Here is a 22645-nt window from a genome sequence, read left to right on the forward strand (position 1 = left end):
TAAATACAAACCAAGGCCCACAATGAGTTAGCCATATATTTGTTTTTTTTTCCCTCCGATCCCCATTAATATCAGCTCATTATTAATAGCCCTCAAGGACGAAGTAATTCATATGCAAGCTTATTTTTACTCTTGTATTGCCAACTAGTATCATTATAGTTATGAATAATTCCTTTGCCATCTAACCCCCCTGTTTTTTGCATTTGAATGGAGAAAAAGAACACATCACTATTATAATTATATTATTATACAACTATTATTTGAGATCCTATTCAGTAGAGACAAAAGGGAAAATGATATGTGTGTGTTGCGGGGTTTAGTGATGTCTCTACCCAGGCTATTGATGGTGGAGATTACATTTTCCTGAAAATTAACATTCATAACCACAGTTAGATTAAATCAATTTATCTGCTTCCGTCACGGTACATTATCAGGCCCCTGAGATGGTAAACAGAATGGAAGTGCCGTCTCCTTATTGGTCTTAAGGCAGGCTAACATGTAGCATAACATGATCTACATGATAATTTCTCACACAGAAGAAGAGGTTTGACATGAATATTCATTTTTATAAAACGTACTGAAAAGTCAGCGGGAACATATTCTAATGAAAGTAAAGTTATGCATAGATTTAATAAAAAATCATCAGTTAACAGTGAAGGTTTTTTTTATGTTTTTACCTGACTGTGCAATATTTGCGGTTTTCATGATGTGAATTTCATATTTTACATATTTCAAATATTTATATTCATCTTCTTACATGCAGATATTGCAAGCAATCTTATATCCTACATACAGTTCGAGGGTACAGTTCAGTCCTGTCCTTTGGAAACCTGTGTGACCCAAATTGTGTAGTCCAGGCCTAACCCATAGCGTCATCAGGACAGGAGCCATTCCTCACATAATGTCGCCGGGACCTTGAGTTGGCTGCTCATGGATGCCATGTCGCCACGGCGACAGTGACAAAAACAGACATCCTACTTCCTGGGGAGATCTTAGACTCGTTTTTTTTCCTCCTCTATTAGGCTCTTTACAAAAGAACTTTCCATTTGATGTCTTGCAAAGCTAGACGCCATTAGCATGTAAATTAAATTACTTGTTTCCATGGAACCTTAAGACCTCAAAGACATATTCCCTCTGCTACCCACTTGCAATGTGGGGTCTGGCAGCATTAACATTTGATAAGAAGGGTCGTTTACAACTCCCAGCAGCTTGCGAGAGTCAGACAGTGACCTTTCAAACAACAGTAAATTTCCAGACCTTTAAAATGCATGCTGCTTCAGTCTTGGCAATCTCAAAGTTCTTTTATTTGACCATGAAATGCATTTTTTTTTTCCTGTACACAACTAGTGTAATGACATCACTTCCCCCTTAAAAGGAACCTCCATGCATGGATATTACTCATGAGTTTTTATTTCTGCTATGATATATTCTCTGTGGAGTACGATTAAATTGATCTTTGTTTTGTTGTGTCTCTCTTCAGTCATGGAGTGTCTCCCTGCCTTACATGTTGTCAAGGCACAGTTCACACAGCCTATCCTCAAGAGGAGAATTAGAAACATTATCTCAGTGATTGATTTTCATAACTGGCCAGTTGTTTATCATCCTCTGGCGAATCCTATTTAATCTAATTTGGGAATATTCATTGTGGAATCCAACGCCCAGAGACTGCATGTGATGGAGAATAGCTAACTAACAGCCTGAGCTCAGGGGTGGAGAGTGCAGTGCTTATGGAGTTTGATTCTCAAAGGAGATATGATTGAATAAGACATAAATACTGTACAGAACATCTGCAAGGCTGGATCAAAAGGAATACGATAGCCCAGACAAAAGGTGTTGTATTACCTCGACCTTGACGATGAGGAATGGAATAGAAGAGCCAGACTACATGACAACAAAAAAGAAAAGTTGCCAACTGTGTGAATGAAGTTAATTCTTCTATGATTTTTTCCCATGGCAACACTATATTCTATATTCTATAACAAAAAACACTCACCATTCTCCTGATGAAGAAACCATCTGCCGACTGCAATTTCTGATGTCTGCCGTTGAGAATGAACCACAGGGACAAGGTGAAAAGGGCTTGACATGTTCTTAAGGTTTCTACAGTATATGTTTATTCCGGTAATTAACCCTGTGTCTTTGACGCTCCAGACTTGCACTTTGTCTTGAATATCTTTGCCATTGTTTGAAATAAAATAGTTCTGCAAAGAATGCAGAATGTGAAGGCTGAATTCAACACAATAACGTTCAAGAATGTAGTCAGTTAATGCAGCAGCCCATCTACAGTACCAGTCAAAAGTTTGGACACACCTTGCCAAGAGTGTGCAAAGCTGTCATCAAAGCAAAAGGTGGCTACTTTGAAGAATCTAAAATATAAAACATATTCTGGTTTGTTTAAGACTTTTTTGTTTACTACATAATTCCATATGTGTTCCTTCATAGTTTTGATGTCTTCAATATTAATCTACAATGTAGAAAATAATAAAAAAAATAAAGAAAAACCATTGAATGAGAAGGTGTGTCCAAAATTTTGACTGGTACTGTAGCTCTGTCAATGGGTGTTTGACTTCCCTCGTTCTTATATTCCCTGTCTCTGTAGGTGGTCCTAGAGCAGAGGGCTTTAAACTACACACCGGACGGAAGTAGCAGCAGGATACAACATCCAAATGATCACTTCTGCAATATACGGTTGTATCAACATCACATGATATCTAGATGTACAGTGTTTTCTTGTCGAGCATCAATCTTCAAACTGGCTGCATAACTGAATGGCTTGGAGAGGCCAGGGAGTGTGGGTGGCCAAATGCAGAACTGCCAAAAGTGGACACTTGAAAGCGCACATTTCGACAGTATGCCATGAGCGTGCACATGAAACATGGGGCAAACGGAATGAATGCCTTCAATGAAAGAGCTTAAAACTAATAGTGCTAAACCTTTCTAATGTGATCATAAGTGTGCCACAGGGTGAGTTACACACCCAACAGACAGCATGATACATGGGAGAGGCTTGATAAGGCCAATGAGGGTCGTATACCACATACAGTACAGCTTGATTAGTGTGATGCAGGGGGAGTTGAAAGGGGATTTGGATAGATGTGGAGACTACGTAATCTTTCCCCCGTTCAAATGAACCCTTTATTCCTTTAAGCCACATCTGATGGGACCTGGGGCTGGCACTCAATCAAAAGCATGGAGGCTCCGTCTGGGTGATAAGGCCGCCCCCCCCCCTCCCCCCCTCCTCCAACCCTCTCGTCTCCTGCCTAGAAAGCAGGCCTCACAATGCCAGTCGTACAAACAGTGGGGTCATCAGCTCTCAGGAGTGGTCAAGATAGTAAATAGCCCCCCAAACCCCCCCCCACCACCTCCACTCCCCTTCAACTCCCACCAGTGGAGGCTGGTGGAGGTAGAAATCAGAGGACGGGTTCATTGCATGGAATGGAATCAGGAATGGTATCAAACACGAGCCTACCCTGACTCCCACCAATTAGTTTTGTACTGCAGAGCCCTCTGACTCTACAGTACCTTGGCTGTTGTTGCAAAAGTCGAGAGCAACGCTTGAAAAAAGTCAGAGATTTTGTGTAAACAGCTGAATTAGCTTTCACATCACTGCACATGCTCACATCCTGTAGATAAGGCGGCACTTCACAGTCAACAGTACCATTGCCAGAGTCAAAACGTTTGCCTTCAAAAATACAGTTTTGCATGTATTATATACTGTAGTTCCTCCTGAAAGGGATCGTTACAAGGAATGTAATGTACTGATCTCTCTAACGGTCCCGAAATTGGATGAATCTTTAGCAAAGTGCCACAAATCTCCCTGTCCCAATGTGGGAAATTAAAATATGTATTAAATACTGTTTTGCTCCAACAAGTAATATCTAAGAATGCTAATGGGGTGCTGAGAGACTGTCACGGTACAGGAGCTAATCAGTGGGTCTTAATATACTGTTCTAACCTATAGGCTCTGGGAGTGAAAGTGAATTACACAGCCTTTTGCTGTACTTTGTATTCATACAGCACCGCAAACAGCACCTCAAACAGCTAGGCTTATTCCTCAACACAATCTGTGCCACAACACTTAGCATATTTGGAATGATTGCATCAAAGAATTCCAATCTGCACTGCTACACTTACCTACTGTCAATGAGACAGACGTACCGGAGCCGACAGCTTAACAAACTCCATTATCACCAGTGAGTTACATGTTTGGATTCAAATGGCCTTACAGATATGTGTACAGTACGGTGTGTGTTTGTGTGTGTGTGTGTGTGTGTGTGTGTGTGTGTGTGTGTGTGTGTGTGTGTGCGCGCACGCGTGTGTACTCATACTCACATCCCCACAGACAACAGGCATAACCTGTGCAAACATAACAAACCAATTTTCTGTGTACAAATGTGCTGTGTGCTGTCGTGTATGTACCTACAGGTACAGTAGGCTGGAGTACACAGTACCATGTGCCTGGTTTTAGAAGTCACGGGAGAGACACAGCACTTGATGTTTGCTATAAATTTAGGGGGGTATGTCAAAGACATCCCCTCATAATGATGAACACATGAACAAGGGCTCGGTCCCCCCCCACACCCCCCAGCCCACCTGGCTTTGCAAACGAGCGGGGTGCTCTGTGTGAAATATCTCCTTGTTGTCAAGCGGCTCCTGGACAACGGTAGCTCCCTGGGCAACCCTGGCCTCGGCCCCGGCTTCAGCTCAACAACACAAGCGTGCTGCTGACTCTCTCTCTCTCTGCTTCAAGTTCCTCCAACCACAGCCAGGCCAATTAGGGAACACTCTTTGAAAGAGGAGCAATTATTCTTTTGCACGACATACATGGCTCCTGCGTTTCCCTCCCATTATTATCTCTCTGGTCTCCTCCTGTGAAGGGCTGGCGAGCCGTTCACGCATCCACACACACTCCCTCTGCCGAGCCTCAGTGCTCTGGCTTGTCTGCCTGTCTGACGGTTGGATTGTAAAAGCATGGGGTCTGAAGCGGGATGGCATAAAAATAGGACGCAAAATAACACGGGGGGGGATTATTAGGTACGACTCAAAGAGAGAGCTGGTGTTTTTGATACCGCCATACTTTTTTCTTTTTTTTCTTCTGGGACGAGCACAGCACACACATTCAAATGAGATACCACTGTGGGTTTCTTGCTAATCAATACTGTGCAAACATTCATTTAAAAAGAGGTAGAAATATGGCGAGGCACCTGTTTGAAATGCAAGGTTTACAGTGTGAATGCTCAGAACATGAATACATACAGTGCTAAAAAAAAACCTTGTAAATCATCTTGGAAAAGAAGAGACACGCAGAGTAAAAGGGACGGCAAGCCAAGAATAAAAATACAGTCCAAGACCCGTATAACTATTGAACCTATACAAATAGTAATCAGAGTCTCTCCATCACAACAAATGGCTTTTGTGAACATTGTGTGACTGTTCCAGAATATGCAAAATGGGAAAGGCACGTCCACACATGCCAAAGGCGCCAGCTCCCTATGGCTCTCCTTCATCCATAACACCACATAAGTAGACACCTAAAGGGCTGGATTAAGTACCCAACTGTGAGAGGAGCATCATGGGAGATGTAAAACAGCCTGTTAATGTAACTTCAATCTCAGTGAATCAATCATATGTATGATATTTCGAAAGGGAGATCATGTTGGACTGCTAAATGAGATGACATTAAATAATTAGATTCAGGCTCGACAGCTCACTTGAACTAGATTTCTCGGCCCCATCTTCGTTCCTGTGCTACACCTTTAAATGAGCCACTAAGTACAATACTGCAATTTCCACCTGATTAAAATGTTTCATTCAAACATTCCGGGATTGTAAGTCAGTAAGACACATTTCGTTTTTTGAGATCCATTGCACAACGGGGGTCAATTCCACAGACAACTGAATGTCTGAATGTGAGTCACAAGGCCGGGTGCTGTGTTTCTAACCTATATGCTTTCATTATCCGAGACTTGTTCACCTGATGTTATTACCAACATTTCATACAAATGAGAAAGGAAGTTCCAAGGTGAACCTTCTGGTCCTCGCTTTCGTTTTATCCAGTGAAACGAAAACAAGTTTTATGATTGAGAGACTACCACCCCTTTCATCTTGTTCTGACAAATCTCAGTTTCTTTAAGTTCCATCCTCGGCAGACTCATTTGGCCGCATGGCAGTCCCAGTGAGGCATCCCTGGATTGGCTTTCCACTGTGTGGTGGATACACACCCACACACACCGCCTCTCTGACCTGTCTGTACGAGCACTCTTATTGAGACGCTTTCTGTAAAGCAGAGAGCCTCTGTCCACTGGTGTTGACCCTGAAATAGAATCAGTGAAAACAAAATAACAACCAAAACATTCCCCAAGCTGTCATTTACAATAGCCTCAGATCTGGACCTTGTTTTACAGCTCTGTCGTAATAATCAATATGCGACTCTCGCCAGCTCTTGGTTCTTGTGGAGGAGCAGTTCCTACTCATTCTTTCATTCACTCTATCCACTTCATTCTCTCTCTCTCTCTCTCTCTCTTTCTCTCTCTCTCTCTCTCTCACTCTCTCCTTCTCACCACCTCTCTCTTGCTCTCTCTCGGGGGGAGAGCTTTCTCAAATAAATTGATTTGATGGTATTGCTGTAGTTGGATAACATGAAAACCCCATTGGAATCTGCCAACGAGAACTCCATCAATCAATGCGCTGTGACTGTAGTTATCCGTTCCCAGTCCCTAACCCCCATCCATGTCCTACTTAGATAATTGTTTATTATTGAGACTAATGTAGTTCAACGGGTTTGACTGTGTTAGAGGCAACATCGCTGCTGATGCCAAAAGATGTAGACAGTTATCCACGATAGCACAAGACGGATAGCTTTTAGGGCCTAGATAAGAAAGCTGAGTCAAAATAAGTTACAGCCATCAGCTTGCAGACGGGAATGGAGTGGCACCAGCTAGCCTGTCACCTTGTAGCTCCAACAAATGGTTGCCTCTTGCCCTGTCCAATGGGCCTGCTAATTGTATTTTTCTTTTACTTGGAAGGTTTTGTCAGGCTCCATCAGTCTTCTATGACATATGTAATATGACAGTCCACCTAGTTGACATTCCAGCATACAGTACCGCTGGGGTCAGGCCATTGCCTCACAAAGAGCCAGGAGGGATGTTGAAACATAGGCACTGCTTCATTAATTAAAATAAAATAAAAAATGGGGTAAGACTAAGTCCTTCATTATTTTTGGCCAGGATCCATACCCTTAGCATAATGTGAGGACGTACAAGACGTTAACTCCCACCATGTAGGCCCATGGGTATAATCTGTGAATAACGGCATAATAAGAATAGGTATTTCGTAATCCTAACATGTTGTTATTTGAGTAAGAGTATGTGTACTAACTGTTACTTTTCTGACTTTCCTTTATTGGCCCTCATTATTTGGGGATTTTACATACTCACTACTGTATGTGCAACAGTATGTGTATATATATACAGTACCAGTCAAAAGTTTGGACACACCTTCTCATTGAGGTGACCTTTCTACATTGTAGGTTTTAGATGTAGATTAATATTGAAGACATTAATATTGAAGACATCAAAACTATGAAGGAACACATATGGAATTATGTAGTAAACAAAAAAGTGTTAAACAAGCCAGAATATGTTTTATATTTTAGATTCTTCAAAGTAGCCACCTTTTGCTTTGTTGACAGCTTTGAACACTTTGTGTCCAAACTTTTGACTGGTACTGTATATATATATATATATATATATATATATATATATATATATATATATATATATATATATATATATATATATATAACCCTAACCCTATGTATATATTATTCAAATGACATAACACAAATGACATAACACAACATAATTAAACTCTGTCCATATGGATCCTCAAGCCATGTTTGGACAGCTGTAGTGTAGGTGTAGGTAGAGTGCGATAGGCCAATTATCACGTGTCCAGTGAATCAGCGGCGGTGCAGACGAGTCCTCTGACAGCTATATAATTGTCATTTGTTTGCATGTTCATAAATGATACATAATGGCACTGCAAATCACCCGGTCCCACACTTTCCGCTCTCAAATGTCAATGCAGCACTGTGCAAATATAAACGCTTAACATTTAGTGGCAAATAATGGGATGTGGACAAGGCATTTTGTAGTAGTGACATTTCAGATCAGTGCCCATAATGTTTGTAAAAGTTGTAAAATCGCGGCTAATGTTTTGGGCTTCTGTAGCTTAGAGTGTTGCTAAATTGGAGAGAAAGGCAGAAGGGGGCCTGAGGGAGAGAGAGATGGAGGAGAGTGAGAGAGAGAGAGAGAGAATTATACGGGAAGAAAAATTACCTTTGTCGTGCAGAGAGACAGTGGTAAATGGTGCGTCATTTTGCAGTAATTTACAAATCGCAGAGTGGAAACAAAATTAGATTAAGAGGGTGCGTTGAAATGGACCTGCTAAACATCACTATTAATTATCCTGTTGTCAAGGACAAAGATTATTTATTTCTGTGGCAGAGAGTGAAATAATGGCGGGTGACTGGTTTAGTTTGTTTTTAAGGGGTAATTTCTCATGCGCACACCTCTAAAAAGCGGAAGGAACACAAAGGACGCTAATGTCAACATTAGTGCTAGGGCAATGAATGACTTCACTTGGCTTGTGGGAGAGAACAAGAGCAACAGTTATTATTACAAAGTCATTGCACAGTTTAATCGGACTGGAATCATTTTCTACATTTTGGAGAGTCAGCTCCATGCGATATCACAGTAAACTAAGGCTTCAGGTGAGCATCAAGATGAGGATCAAAGCAGTTTAACCCCCAGTGACATCAGAGAGAGCATGTAAGAGGGATCATTTATGGGAGCCAGCAGAACATTGGGGAGGTGAGAGGCCACTCGAATAAGATGATACAAAGTGGGAAGGTGACCTAATGCATTATACAGTACATTATCTGAGTTGAAAAGGTGGGTAGGATGCGTGATCTGAAACGATCTTCTTGAACATAACACTTCCACTAATTCTATGCTGAATATGAAATTAATCTGACACGACTTTCTAACTCTGATTTCCCTTTAAATAACACGATTATGCATAACATCTAAGCTTCACAGAACGGGCTTCACCGGCTATGATACTGCAATAGTCTTGTATGCCTGCATAAAACACATCTGTCTTACCACAATCCTTATACCAACATATCGTTCCCTTTTCAAATTCCAAAAGAGAAGTTGACATATCCTACAGGTCATTCCAGGTTGACAGTTCTGTCAGGATTTCTCCAGCTCCAGCTCCAGCACCAGAGCCTGCTGATGAGGTAAGCCCACTCCAATCTTCTCCTGCCTGGATGTCCCACTCATTAGGCCCCCGTCTGGGTGCCTGGCTGGAGAGGGGTGGGGGGGGGGGGTGTTTGGGGGGGGGGGCGAGGCTGGCCCTGCTCCCCTGACACTGGCATCCAGAGGGGGGCATCTGGCGGAGGTACACCCCGGGTCAGGCTATCTGAGGAGGGAGCGCATCAGCGGGCACTTCATGGATGGCTCACTGTCTCTCACTGGCAGCTTGTCATTTATCACCGCTGAGCACCGGCGTCAGGTGGGAACGTGATTAATTTCACTTTACCATTTTCAGAAATAAGCCCTATAAATCATCTTAAGCTCGGTGTGCAAGTTTTGTTGGGGCCCACATGACAAATCTTTACCACATCCTGCCTCGCATCAGAGGCCCACAAAGGGGGCCTGCCAAACGGCTCACAAAAAAGCGCACGGCGATGGGCAAGCAAGAGACTGACATTTAATAAATACCTCTAGGGATTAATAACCCACCGCATGGTTAAAGGTAGCTATAGACACTCTGAATCGGAGAACTGACGACGTGGTGTAGCAGTAATTTATAAACATGAACGCCTCCCCCCCCCCCCCATTCCACTTTGATGCATCTGTCCATCTTTTTGTGGATGGGGGCAGGGGGAGGGGCGGCGTGGGGGGGGGGGGGGGGGTCAAATTGAACATCCTGGTGATGATCTAGACGTGTCCGTCGTAGGAATATGCAGTGAAGTTTATTAACAGTGAGGGAGAACAGATCACATTTCATCTGTCAAAGGTAATGAGGACTGCCAAGGTGTCAGGCCCTTATCGAAGGGATTTAGAAAATTAATTTTACAAAATGTGCTGTACTGTGAGTGATTTACTTTCCCTTTTAAAGTGTGAGGTTGATGTAAGAGCTAGTATTTTTAAAAGTGTCTAATTGACGTGCAGGTCCCCGCAGAAATTACTCCTCTTTCTCTTGAGACATCTTTTCTTTTTTTTTCTTTTCCTCTTGATGCCAATCTATTTAATTAAGTAATGACTTCCAAATTAATCTCAGATCATGTTCAGGAGGAGACACTCATCCTTAAAAGTATCACTGGAGTTGATGGATTAACTCTGTAAAAACTGGGCTATGTTCTGGGCCTTAAGTATCTCTTCATCTCTTGCCCTACATTAGTGAAACAGTAGAGCTTGTTGCAGATAAAACCAGAATGTATGGCCACCATCTCTGATTTATGCCCTGTCACACATTGTCAATAAAATTATGTGATGTTAGATTGGAATAGGTATTATCACATAGAGTACCCTCTCACAGCATAACACACCAGGTTCATCGGAGGGAATTTGAACCGCATCCAACGGTGCCACAATCCATATTCACCCTAACAATAGAGTTTGTCACTCCCCTGGTGAGCCTCACAAATGCCACACAATCAGTGCTCCCCAGCCTCTAAGCTGTGCCAACAACATTCACTACAGCCCTGAACCAAGTAGGGCCAATCAATTGCCCAACTGTGGTCAGAGTCTCTGTCAACCAAAATGCAGTCCCGTTTCTACAAAAAATGCGGTGTCTGGAAGGAAACTTTAAAATCTCATTTATGGCATGGAAAGAAGAAAGGAACAAGTGTAGGGATTAAAAAAAAAGAAAGGATTCTTTTTCCCCCTCACAAAAGATCAGAATATTTCCTCTTCCTCTCCTTCAGTCTTTTCAGTGCTCTTGTACGCTACAGAAGGAAGCAGATTGAATGCCTAAATACTCATGTATGGTTTTCTATTTGATTTTTATATTCTCATTGAAGTGTTCTTGTTCCTGAAGTTTTAATTGGCTGTAATAAATAAGTCATCCGAGCTCTTCCTCAACAGATGTGCAGTGAGAGTTGTGGTGCATAATACCCGCGGTGCAGGTGTGTACTTCATGTCAGCGGTGGAAGAAACGTACTCCAACCCTTTATCTGGTAGCAACTTGCAGTACATAACAGAGGGTGATGACTACACGCTACGCCTCCATCAAAGTGACTTGTTTTGTGAGGAAGATGTGCCCCACCTCCATGGAAGAGATTCTATGTGAGCAAATGTGGATTTCTTTGATTGACTGTATGCCCCGGTCAGGGATTCCTTGAGCGGTCACGCTATTCATATGTTTGGTTGCAAATAAGAGTGTAAAGAAGATTGTAATACACATGTTCAGTTGCTGTAGCTTTGTAATAAGGTAACATGGCCATGACGACTGTTTTTGTGTGTGTGTGTGTCTGTGTGTGTGTGTCTATGTGTGTGCGTGTGTGTATGTGTGTGTGTGTGTATGTGTGCGTGCATGCGTGCGTGTCCGTGTGCGTCTGTGTTTGCGTGCGTGTCTGTGCGTACGTGTCTGTGTGTGCATGTCCGTGCGTGCGTGTCTGTGCGTGCGTGTCTGTGTGTGCGTGTCTGTGTGTGCGTGCGTGTCCCTGTGTGTGTGTGTGTGTGCGTCCGTGCGTGTCTGTGTGTGCATGCGTGTCCCTGTGTGTGTGTGTGTGTGCGTCCGTGCGTGCTCGACCATTTTGCCTGCGTAGGTGGATGGCAAGAATGATGGGCAAGGCTGTGGGCAGCAGGCCAAACAGGGTCTGAGTGGGCTGAGGGCGTCCTATAAAAATGCATGCCCACATGCTGTTTACATTACATGAGTTCTTTGATTGACTGTATGCCCGGGTCAGGGATTCCTTGATCGGTCACGCTATTCATATGTTTGGTTGCAAATAAGAGTGTAAAGAAGATTGTAATACACATGTTCAGTTGCTCTAGCTTTGTAATAAGGTAACATGGCCATGACGACTGTTTTTGTGTGTGTGTGTGTCTGTGTGCGTGTATGTGTGCGTGTGTCTGTGTGTGTGCGTGCGTGCATGTGTGTGCGTGCGTGTGTGTGTGTCCGTGCATGCGTGTGCGTGCGTGTGTGCATCCGTGCGTGTGTGCGTGTCCGTGCGTGTCTGTGTGTGCATGCGTGTCTGTGTGTGCGTGCGTGTGTGCGTCCGTGCATGCGTGTGCGTGTCCGTGCGTGTCCGTGCGTGTCTGTGCGTGTCCGTGCGTGTCCGTGTGTGCATGCGTGTCCGTGTGTGCGTGCGTGTGTGCGTCCGTGCGTGCTCGACCATTTTGCCTGCGTAGGTGGATGGCAAGAATGATGGGCAAGGCTGTGGGCAGCAGGCCAAACCGGGTCTGAGTGGGCTGAGGGCGTCCTATAAAAATGCATGCCCGCATGCTGTTTACACTACCTTTTCATCCTGCCTCTGACTGCCCACTTACAAACACCTGGAACAAATGAACCGCTTGTGTCCCGGCGTCCTGCTCGTTGCAAGCGAGTGGGCAGGTAACAGGAAACAGAGGTAGGAAAGTGATCTGAGTCACTGTCCATCCCCCTCTGCCTCTCTATCGGTCAACGGCTACCGCCTGCTTATTAATTTAGAATCATTTGCAGCTCCTCCGGGGAGAGATAAATGCCAGGTGCAGAGACAGGGCAGTGGTGAACCCATAAAAACTATTAAAGGAGGCTGTTCATCACCCCTATCACCAGGTCCTGATTATTGCCGCGAACTGCTGTGAACCTCCAAGGCCCGCTGTGTATTCAGACCATTCAGCTACCCGGCTCTTGTTAAGCATCAGGGACACTGTCAGCCATTAAGATGACTAATGGCAGGATGGAACACATTGGTCGGTTCAAATTTTCTCACACAATATCTACATTAGTATCTATATTCATACGAGTAGGAGACCAGTGTACAACATATACGTGTTATAAGGAATACAAGTGAATATTCTGAGTTGACCTACTGTATCAAAGTGTAGTTACATAACGTAGGAAGCAGATCTTGGGGGATATGTTCAACTTCTGATAAATCCTGGTCTGATAAAAAACTATAGCACTCTATTGAACATGTTTTGGACCATCTGGTCACCCACCCTCACTGTTTTCTGCTATTGAATGACTTGTTTCATATCACATTTGAAAGCAGATTCATTGGTATTGTATATGTGTTACCGCTGATGCGTTCACTTTTGACCCACATAGAAATCCAGTATAAAATGCAACAATAACAGACTTGAAGTGGTAATGACGGCCTCGGCTCCACTCCCAATGGTATATATTACTATTGGCATGGGACCTCCATGGATACCAGCGTGCATTGAGGCACATTTCTAATTCATCAGAAGGAAACAACATGGTCTTGCATATCACTTCTCTGATATCATGTTGCATATCGCCTCTCCACACATCAAAGCCAATGTTTTATGTTTTTATTTTTGCGTAAACATACGGCCCCTTTTAAGGCAAGGCAAGTGTAAGCCAAATAATCAGTCATAAAAATAAATAAATAAATACAAATCAGTTAACCAATCAATTAGACTCCTGAATCGCCCACTAGCAGCCCTATTCTAGTGGCAAATGGACGTACTTCTTGAGAAGAAGTACTTGCACTTCTTGGATATTCTCCTTCCTACTGTTCACACCACTGAAAGTGAAATCAGCTGATCCCATTTTGTCCCTTAACGTCACTACATGTAATATAGCTAGCTACAAATACCTCAAAGTAGTCAGTTAGCTAGCTACTGCCAGCCAGCTACAGCTACTGCAGCCAACTTTACCTTCTGTAGCTAGCTTGTTAGCTAGCCTGCTCCTGTCAGTGCCAGTCAGCTAAGTTAGCTAGACAGCTATAAATTCATCCTTGGCCATTGGCCATCAACAACAACTCACATTACATTATATACTGTATCTCCATCATGTAAAAGGGCTAAGCAACAACTATTATTTTAGTAGTAATTACTGCTAATGTGGAGTCAGTAGAGTATAGAGGTGTGTCGTCACTTCCGGGTCCACACAAACGAGTAATTATTATAATATATGCCATTTAGCTGATGCTTTTATCCAAAGCGACTTACATTGCAGTGAGTGCATACATTTCAGTATATATGGTCCCAGCAGGAATCAAACCCACAACCTAAGCGTTGTTAGCGCCATGCTGTACTTATAAATGCAATGTTCAGTGAATACAGTGTTCAACAGGAATTTCCCACATTGTTATTCTAGCAAGTATCTTCAAAATGTGCAACAAAAAAAAAAAGAATCCATTTGAACCTTTTGCAACTTTATCATTTTAAAAGTCACAACGGTCACTCTTCAAGAATACGAGTCACAACAAATTAGTATAATTCGAAAGCCCTTTGTAATTGGACACGGGAAGTATTTGAGCTCCTCTCTACTCTGTGTGGTAGATACCACTGTCTATGATGTCACGTGGAAATCATGAATAGTGTTGGAGAGAGAGAGTCAGTAGAACTTAGGGGACCCTAAATCACCCAAATCCTATTACTCCTTTGTAAGGGAGAAGCTGACATTTTGCGGCCTAATTAAAAATTTCCCCACAATGAATTGTAGAATTGTTAACAATAATTAACAATCAGCTTGGGATGGCGAGTCTAGGACACCACTGCGTTAGCTGTGTAACCACTATCATTTCCTTTCTGACCAGTGAAACCGCAAAACAGAAAGGAGAAAACCTCTTTGATGTATTGTTATTGTGAATATTGCTATGGTTACATTTTTCTCTGAACTTTAATTATTCAAATTGTAAAACATGTCATTGCATTCTGTGAATAAATTAGATTAATGCACCCATTAAATTATCTGTTGCTATCATAATCAGCCATTTAACTATGCTTCTCTATGCTGCTATTACGACTGCTGTGTTAGTGTAATTGTTTATATATGCAGTCGCTCTCTGTCTGTCTCTTCATTTGCATCTGTTACGATATCTCCATGCATAGAAAAGAGGACTCTAAGCATCTCATCCCCGGATGCGTCCCTTGTCCACCCCCTCACAGACTTGTCTGGCTGCTGCTCTCTGTCAAAGCCACGTCCTCAGAAACAACCGACATGTAACCGTATTTCTCTGGTCAGCGGATAATCTTTCTCCAAAGACACAAAGAGGTCAGGCACACTTTTAATCATCTTTCTCTCTCTCTCTCTCTCTCTCTCTCTCTCTCTCTTTTTTGGTGTCAAAATAACAAAAGCTGTCACATGGACTCCTGTCGTTCCCTGTGATCATAACAGATAATTAGCCCTCTCCCTCGATAGCAGTAGAAGCCCATCTCTCCCAGAAGCACTATTTCACAGTGAATCCCCCAACACTTGTGAAATGGCTCAGTGTGAGTAACGAGCCCTGAGTGGCAGTGATTCAGTCCCTTATGTCAGAGATATTCTCCTATAATGGCAACCGAAGGTAAGTCAAACTTCACATACAGGAAAAAATGACTTTTTCTCCCTCCTCCTGAAGAAGATGTATAAATCAACGGGAGAAGGATGAACACAGAAATGGTTCAAAGCAGTCATTTTTCATTCTGTGACAGTTGATTTGGCCCATAGGGGGCAGTGTTGTTGTTTTGAATGGTGACGCTGGCAGCTGCCGCAGTGAGTGAAGGGCTGGGGGAAGATAACAGCTCACTGAGTGACAGAGGGAAGCTAGAGTGATCAACATTGATCTTCTGCACAGACCCCTAGCTTGACCACTGCTCTGCTGCCAGGACTCAGCTAACACTGTGTTATCAACCTGCATGGTCACATCTGGGCAAATATGGTTTCTGATACTATTCACAGCCCCACTTTTACCGATATCCTATAATTTTGGTAACAAACAAAGAAGCTATTCTTATCGTAAGTAGGGGGGATAAGTCAGTGGAGACATCTGTTGTCTTGGGAACAGTCCGATGATTCTGCATTCATATTGTGGAGTGGGAATGGTGTCTGAAGTACACAGTATTTTTAGAGCACAGATAGAAAACTAATCTTGGCCATTTCTAAGATGATGATGCATGTAATACCGAGGGGAAATGGAATGGAGACAGATTCACAGCGCAATATCAAATGATCAGGTTCTGTTAATGATATCCCATCTCTTTATTAACGGAATCTTTACAGATAAAACAGCCATTAATTTTATGGCAAGGCGATCATTTCAGCCTCTGTTCAGTCAAGCTGAACTAATTCAATAAAAAATCAAATAAAAAAACGAAAATAGTCACTCCTCTCTTTCCATTTTCACCTCCTTCACCTCTGCTTCGATATAGGTATTTGAAGGCCAGTCATATTGAAGCTCTGGGTGAAGAAAGCAATTGAACACTCACCAAGCCTATACTCACAGTACGAGAATCCTGAAATAGTGATTTAAAAAATAAAAAAAATGCCTGCAACACACCACTACATTCCGTACAAGCTATTTAGGATCAGTAAATGCCAACATGATGACAACTTCGCAAGAGCACTTTTCCCCCTAGCCTCCACCCGTCAAAGGAAAAAAGAAAAACACATTTCAAGCAAAATCTATAATCAAGATCCCTGTCCCACCCCCCTCCAGTGCGGCCAATTGGTATTCTGTAGGATCCTCTCCCCCCCCTATGGTGTTCCCAATCTCCAACCAGGAAGGAGTGAAGAGAGGCCGCTAAGCCTGAGGATGGAAAATGCCTAGCTAGGGGGATTAATGGAAGAAGAACAAATGAAGTCCAGGAGAGGGTTTATATATATATCAATACCAAGTAGCAGATTAGAACTGAACTGTATCTCTATTTTCATTTGTCAAACTGTTGGGCCACATTACACATCAATAGAATCAACATGGCTTGTGAAATTAGAATAGGATCAATGCCCGAAAGTCATGCTCTGCATTAAGACAAAGGGAGGTTAATTTCTTTTTCTTTTTTTCTTTTTTCCGTTTAGGTAATATTGTTGTTTTCCTGCTTCAACATAGCAGGGCTTATGCTCATCACACAGAAGAAGTAGCAAGTGCCCAGTGGAGGCTGGTGGAGGTAGACAGGGCTTATCAGAGGACAGGCTCATTGTAATGCATGGGATGGAATGAGGAATGGTATCAAACACTTCTCATTCCATCCCATGCATTACAAAGAGCCTGTCCTCCGATGTCTACCTCCACCAGTCTCCCCTGTAAGTGGCATAAGGGTAATTTGGATAAGAATAGTTCCTCCATAAAGCATATCAACTCAAAATCTATCTCAGTTTTCAGTTATTTAAAAAATAACAAGTTAGCAATTGCTGCATGATAACCCATATAAAATAATCTCTGGAATTCATTTCCAAGCTAATTATTTCACCTTATACACTTGGTTTTACATTGCTAAGTCAGTCCTTTCACCTAAATAGACCTAAGTAGAAGGGTTCAGAAGAGACATTGGGTGCTGGAATCATTTTTCTCTGAACAACATTGAAAGGATATTGAAACACTGTTCTTTCTGTCTATTATTTGAAAGAAAAAGAGACAGGGGAGTTGTCTTGTAACCTTGGCTTAAACCTGTTTTGCAAGCCTCAAAAAGAAATAGCCAACATCAAAAATAATGACAATGAAACGTATGAAATGTAGGAGAGCAAAAGAGGAGTGTGAAAGGATTTTTATTACTTTGTTTTATTACTTTATTTCCTTCAAAACTCAGAAACCTTGAAACTAAACTACTGCTGTGAAGTTATAACCTCTTCGCCCCTCTTGACTTTTGATGACCTGTAATGAATAGCAAACCTCCTCGTGTCACTGACAAAACAGGTAATGCCATGTTCAGCTATGTAGGGAGTGAAAAGAAGCTAAGGAAACCAAGCAGGTGTTATTCAGCAGCGTAGACAAGTGGGCACATGTTGGGCATTTAACCCCTGTCTGGCCTCCAGAACAAGAAACATATCCGTCTGCATTTCATTCACCGGTCATCCATAAGATACTATATATCTCGATACAGGGCAAAAGCCTAAAAAGGTCATCTTATTTATCGACAACCTGTAACAGCCTACAGGTGCGTAGAGTCGCTGTATACAGTAACATAAGTTGATATTGCACAAAACCTGGAAGTGCTTTACAGACCAAACATCCTTGCTGACCCTCTCTTGTCCACACACACTCATAGACAAGTTACTTCCTGTACATCTTCAGAGATTCAGAAATGGGACAATGCTTGGGACAACTACCATGTTACCATGTTACAGTATGTGAGTCCTTCCCACACATTCTACCACTAGTTTAATGGCTATCAAAGAACCCTTTACAAGGTTATTTCAAAGTCTAAAAGACGGTCTTCATTTAACAACTCCCTCACATCTAGCCTTGTCTGTCTGTTCAAGTACAAAGGGAGGCCACAGTAGAGGGACCCTGAAGGATTGAAATCCAAGTTCCACCGTCATTTGTATGTGTTGAGGGGCCTAGCGTAGTAAATTGCAATTCCACATCCTTTAAGGTCAGCACTCTCACTTGCTTTTTTTCCCCCCCCCTCGCAAGGAAAATGACACTCAATAAGGGCAAACTGAAGGAATCCGAGAGGGAGGGCTTAATCCCTTGTAGAAGTTTAAGCTCACGGAGTCCCGCTATTAGTTTGTAGCGGTGGCTAGCCAGAACCCACTCTCGTCTGGCAGGCAGGCAGAGCAGCAGATGGCTCGGACGGATCACATCCCAGAGGATGCACGCCCGTCTCATCCCTTTCCCCTTCCAGCCATGAGGTCATCGAGGTGGGCTGAAGAGTAATTGGCAACTGGCTGGGAGAGGAGACACAAGGCTAGCAGGGCGGTATTAATTGACAATTGTAAATAACAAATGAAACTGATGACTCAAATGACCTGTCCACACAGCCTCTCCTCATTAATCGCCTCCTGAAACGTGACACAACATAACGAATGGCGACGGTCGACGCTGCCGTGCCGCTGTTGATATGAGAGAGGGAGAGAGAGGATACATCAAGGAGCAGATTGTTAATATCAGCCGTTTCATCTGGCCGATTGTGAAATAAACGGCAATGGGGCTTGCAGTAACATGGCGCGACATGGCGCGGCGCGTAATGGGACGAGCAGTCTCCACCGGCGGGGTCTAATGAAGCGTGACATCGTTTTTCACCGCGGACCACGACAATGTCAAGGTGTCGCAACATGCCATTTGCGAACGTGGTGGCAGGACACCGCCCCCCTTAGCTGGGGCTACGACTCTGCCCTCTGCAAACAATAGAAACACACCAACGTCACTCCTGGTTGTACCAGAAATCAACAATCCGTTCTGCCAATCCGGCCTCGCGCGTCCATAAACAGGAACGTCTGCTCATCATCTCCTCTCCAGGATTCATGTGGGCTGGCCACCCACCCTGCAGTAAGGCTGTCCAGGCAACCTCGTCATATGCAATATAAGTGTCAGGACATGGTGCTTTTATTCGAGGTCTGCAGGCAGTCATGTAGCACAAGTGTGTGTGTTAAGGGAGGGCTTTTGACTGATGACGGGAGAAAGTTGCGGCTGCAGTGGCATTTGATTTACTGGCTCTCCCAGCTCTGTAATGAGGAGTAATTCTGCCTTGACACCCCCCACCCACCCCCCGCCATCTCCATCCCCTTCCACCGGCACCCACCCACCCACTCTTTGCGGAGGGGTGTCAGAGCAGCAGCCACAGCTCCCTCCCAGCCTCCTCACTATATCTTCCCCAGGAAAGAAAAACCTGACACTTGTCTTATTAAGCAAAGGATTTTGCATGTATCTTCATTACTGGCCTATTAAAAAAAAGACATGGAAAATATGAGAGACTGACCTCCTCTAACCAATATCCGGCACAGAGATAAAAGATTACTCTGATGATTTATATTTCTGGGGGAAAAATAAAGTTATTTAGTGTAAGTTCAAAGGCTAAATAAATCATCATTAAACCCTCAATGGAAATTGATTGGTCGCGGCTGTACACATTCCACATTGGAATTTCGCATTCAAACTGAAAAGCGGGGCTTGTTTAAGATATTTTTTCAATCAACCACCTTGGATGAGAGGAGTGAAAAGCACATTTTAATGACTTCATGACTCATGCTGGGAGTAGTCATGGTCTCCAAGGTCAGTGTGGAAACCTCAGCCCGAAGGCCGCAGCCTCCCAGTTTTCAATCTGCTGGACAAAATGTTCTGCACCTCCTGCACCAACTGGGCAGGGAGCTGGGGAAAAGAAGCCTAAACCTATTCATCCCTATCATTTAAAAGAAAAAATGTTTTACCTTTTTTTAACAGCAGAATTTTAACATTCATAAGATAAATTCTAGTCATCACACTTACCCTACCCACCACCACTATACATTCTAATAATGTTAAAAGAGCCAAAAGGAAAGAAGTTGTGAAAGGCTCTCTGAAGGCGAATATAAAGTGTTTACATGACTATTGCCTGTGACCTTATACAAGCGCAATAATTATGTCAGTCAGACGTGATCTGTCCTCTGTCTGGTATACATAACTGGTACGAGAATGCTCAAAGGTGTGAAGTCTCAAAGAAACTAAAACGCTGTACATGTTCTTAATGAAAGAAAACTATGCCAAGCAACTGGAGCCTTTGTTGTTTTCTTCCATCCGTATCAGTTTGCTTTCCCACAAACGTAAAAGAGTCAACTGCAATCTCTTTCCTTGAGATAAATAGAAAATGGAAAGAGACTTCCCCTCTCTCTCTTGTAAAAAGTCTTAATTAGTTGAAGCAGAGGCAAACACACTTTCCTCTTTTGAACGCAACCTCTCTAGAAGGGCCCGACCATCAAAGACGTAATTTCCTCCGTCTCAGGAACAAGCAGCTCTGCAAAGTTTTTCCTCCTCCTTTTCTCTCTGATAGTTTCATTTAATATGCGAGCACACCCACCTATTAGCTTTATGACACGGCTCTGTCCAATTGAAGCCAACCCGAACCTCGCGGATCGGCGCTCATTAAAACTTTATTCACTGATTCCTTGATTAAACATCAGGCCTTATTACTTTCACATAATAAAAAGTGTGGTATTTCACTCATCCGGCACTAACATATTCTTCACAGGCCGTCTTGTACTATGGGCTGTGAAGGGGAATATTTCTACACCGTAAATAAGAAATACAAGGTCAAAGCTCGGAGGTTAATGGCATTCTCACTCACCGGGCGGTGAGAATATGTGTGAGCAACATTGTGCCGTGTCGTATATTTATTGAAGGAAAGTGGAAGTCTTGGGTACAAAGATGGATCAAATCGGATGCAAATGTGAAGCAATTCTCTCACTGAACGGTGTGCTATAAACAACGATTTCCTCAAAGCTCTTACATGTGACACCTTTTTGATGCTCTCAATCTTGGTCACAACTCCTATAAGAGGGACCCAAGGCCAAAGTAATTTTTCTTGGTCATGTTAGATCATACAGAAATGTACATGTTCTTGAGACGAGAGATAAAGGAGGCTGTGCAGCTAGGATATTGCTTTATAATCCATTTCCCACAGGTTTGATCTGATCCCAATGGCAAGCTCCTAACCCCTCTGCCCAAATGATAAATATTTCAAGGAGAAAGTCATTCGATGTAGTGCAAGCTGAACAGCTATATACAATAGGGCTTGAGAGACTCAAGCCACATCACAAATGCACACACACACACACACACACACACACACACACACACACCCCTTACTTTTAGAAACTCAAAAGTTGTAAAAAATGAAAAACACCCCCCAAAAAAGGCATTTGCTAAAAATATTCTCAATGACCCAAGGCACTGTTATCCTGAATGCATTCACCTGTGTTTTTATTATGAATGTTATAAATGTATACGTACTGTATATTTCCACAGTGTGACATTGTGTTTATGTGGGTTATCTATTTGTGAGTATGTTTCTCTGTGTTGCGTGTCGGTGTCAGTAATCTAATGTGTGTGTGTGTGGGTTGACTTCTCTTATGAGTGTGAGTGTGCACGTGTGTGTGTGTGCCCATGTGTGTGTGTGTATGGGCAGTTTGGTCTCAGGAGTCATCCCTTTGTGGCTCTTTGCCATAGTGACTACAGTTGTTTTATTACAGTTACTAGAGCGCGAGGCAAAGGACAGCTTGGGGAACAGTTCATCCACCTCATGTCTCTGTTTCCCTGGTTCATCTGGAGCAGGTGAAGGTCACTCCGTGCTGAGGGATATCAAAGGCCCCCTCTCTCTGTTAGTTTCTCTCTGTGTCTCCTGCTCAATGTCTCGCTGAAAATCAGCCGTCCCCATTGCCCAGTCAAGGTGCTGACTGCAGATTTTTACATTCAATGGGCCCCCAGCCTGCCAATGACTTAGAGGCCAATGCTTTACACTACTCATCAACTTCCAAGGAGAAAATCGCAATACGGTATGTTTAAAGAGATGCTACAGGATGTTCATGATTATGTCTGTACGTTTTAAACCTCTCCTTTGGGACCCGGATGGCCAATGTATAGTTTGTATAAATATAATCCAGGAACTGAATGACTGTTTTAATTCTGACCCGTTTTTGCTCAAAAGCGCTACTTTTAGAACGATAAACTGAAATTGTACAAATTATCCCGTAGCATCACTTTGACTGGCAGGGAAATCGTCAATGG

This window comes from Argentina silus (assembly GCF_951799395.1).
Source record: "Argentina silus genome assembly, chromosome: 15".
Lineage (NCBI taxonomy): Eukaryota > Metazoa > Chordata > Actinopteri > Argentiniformes > Argentinidae > Argentina > Argentina silus.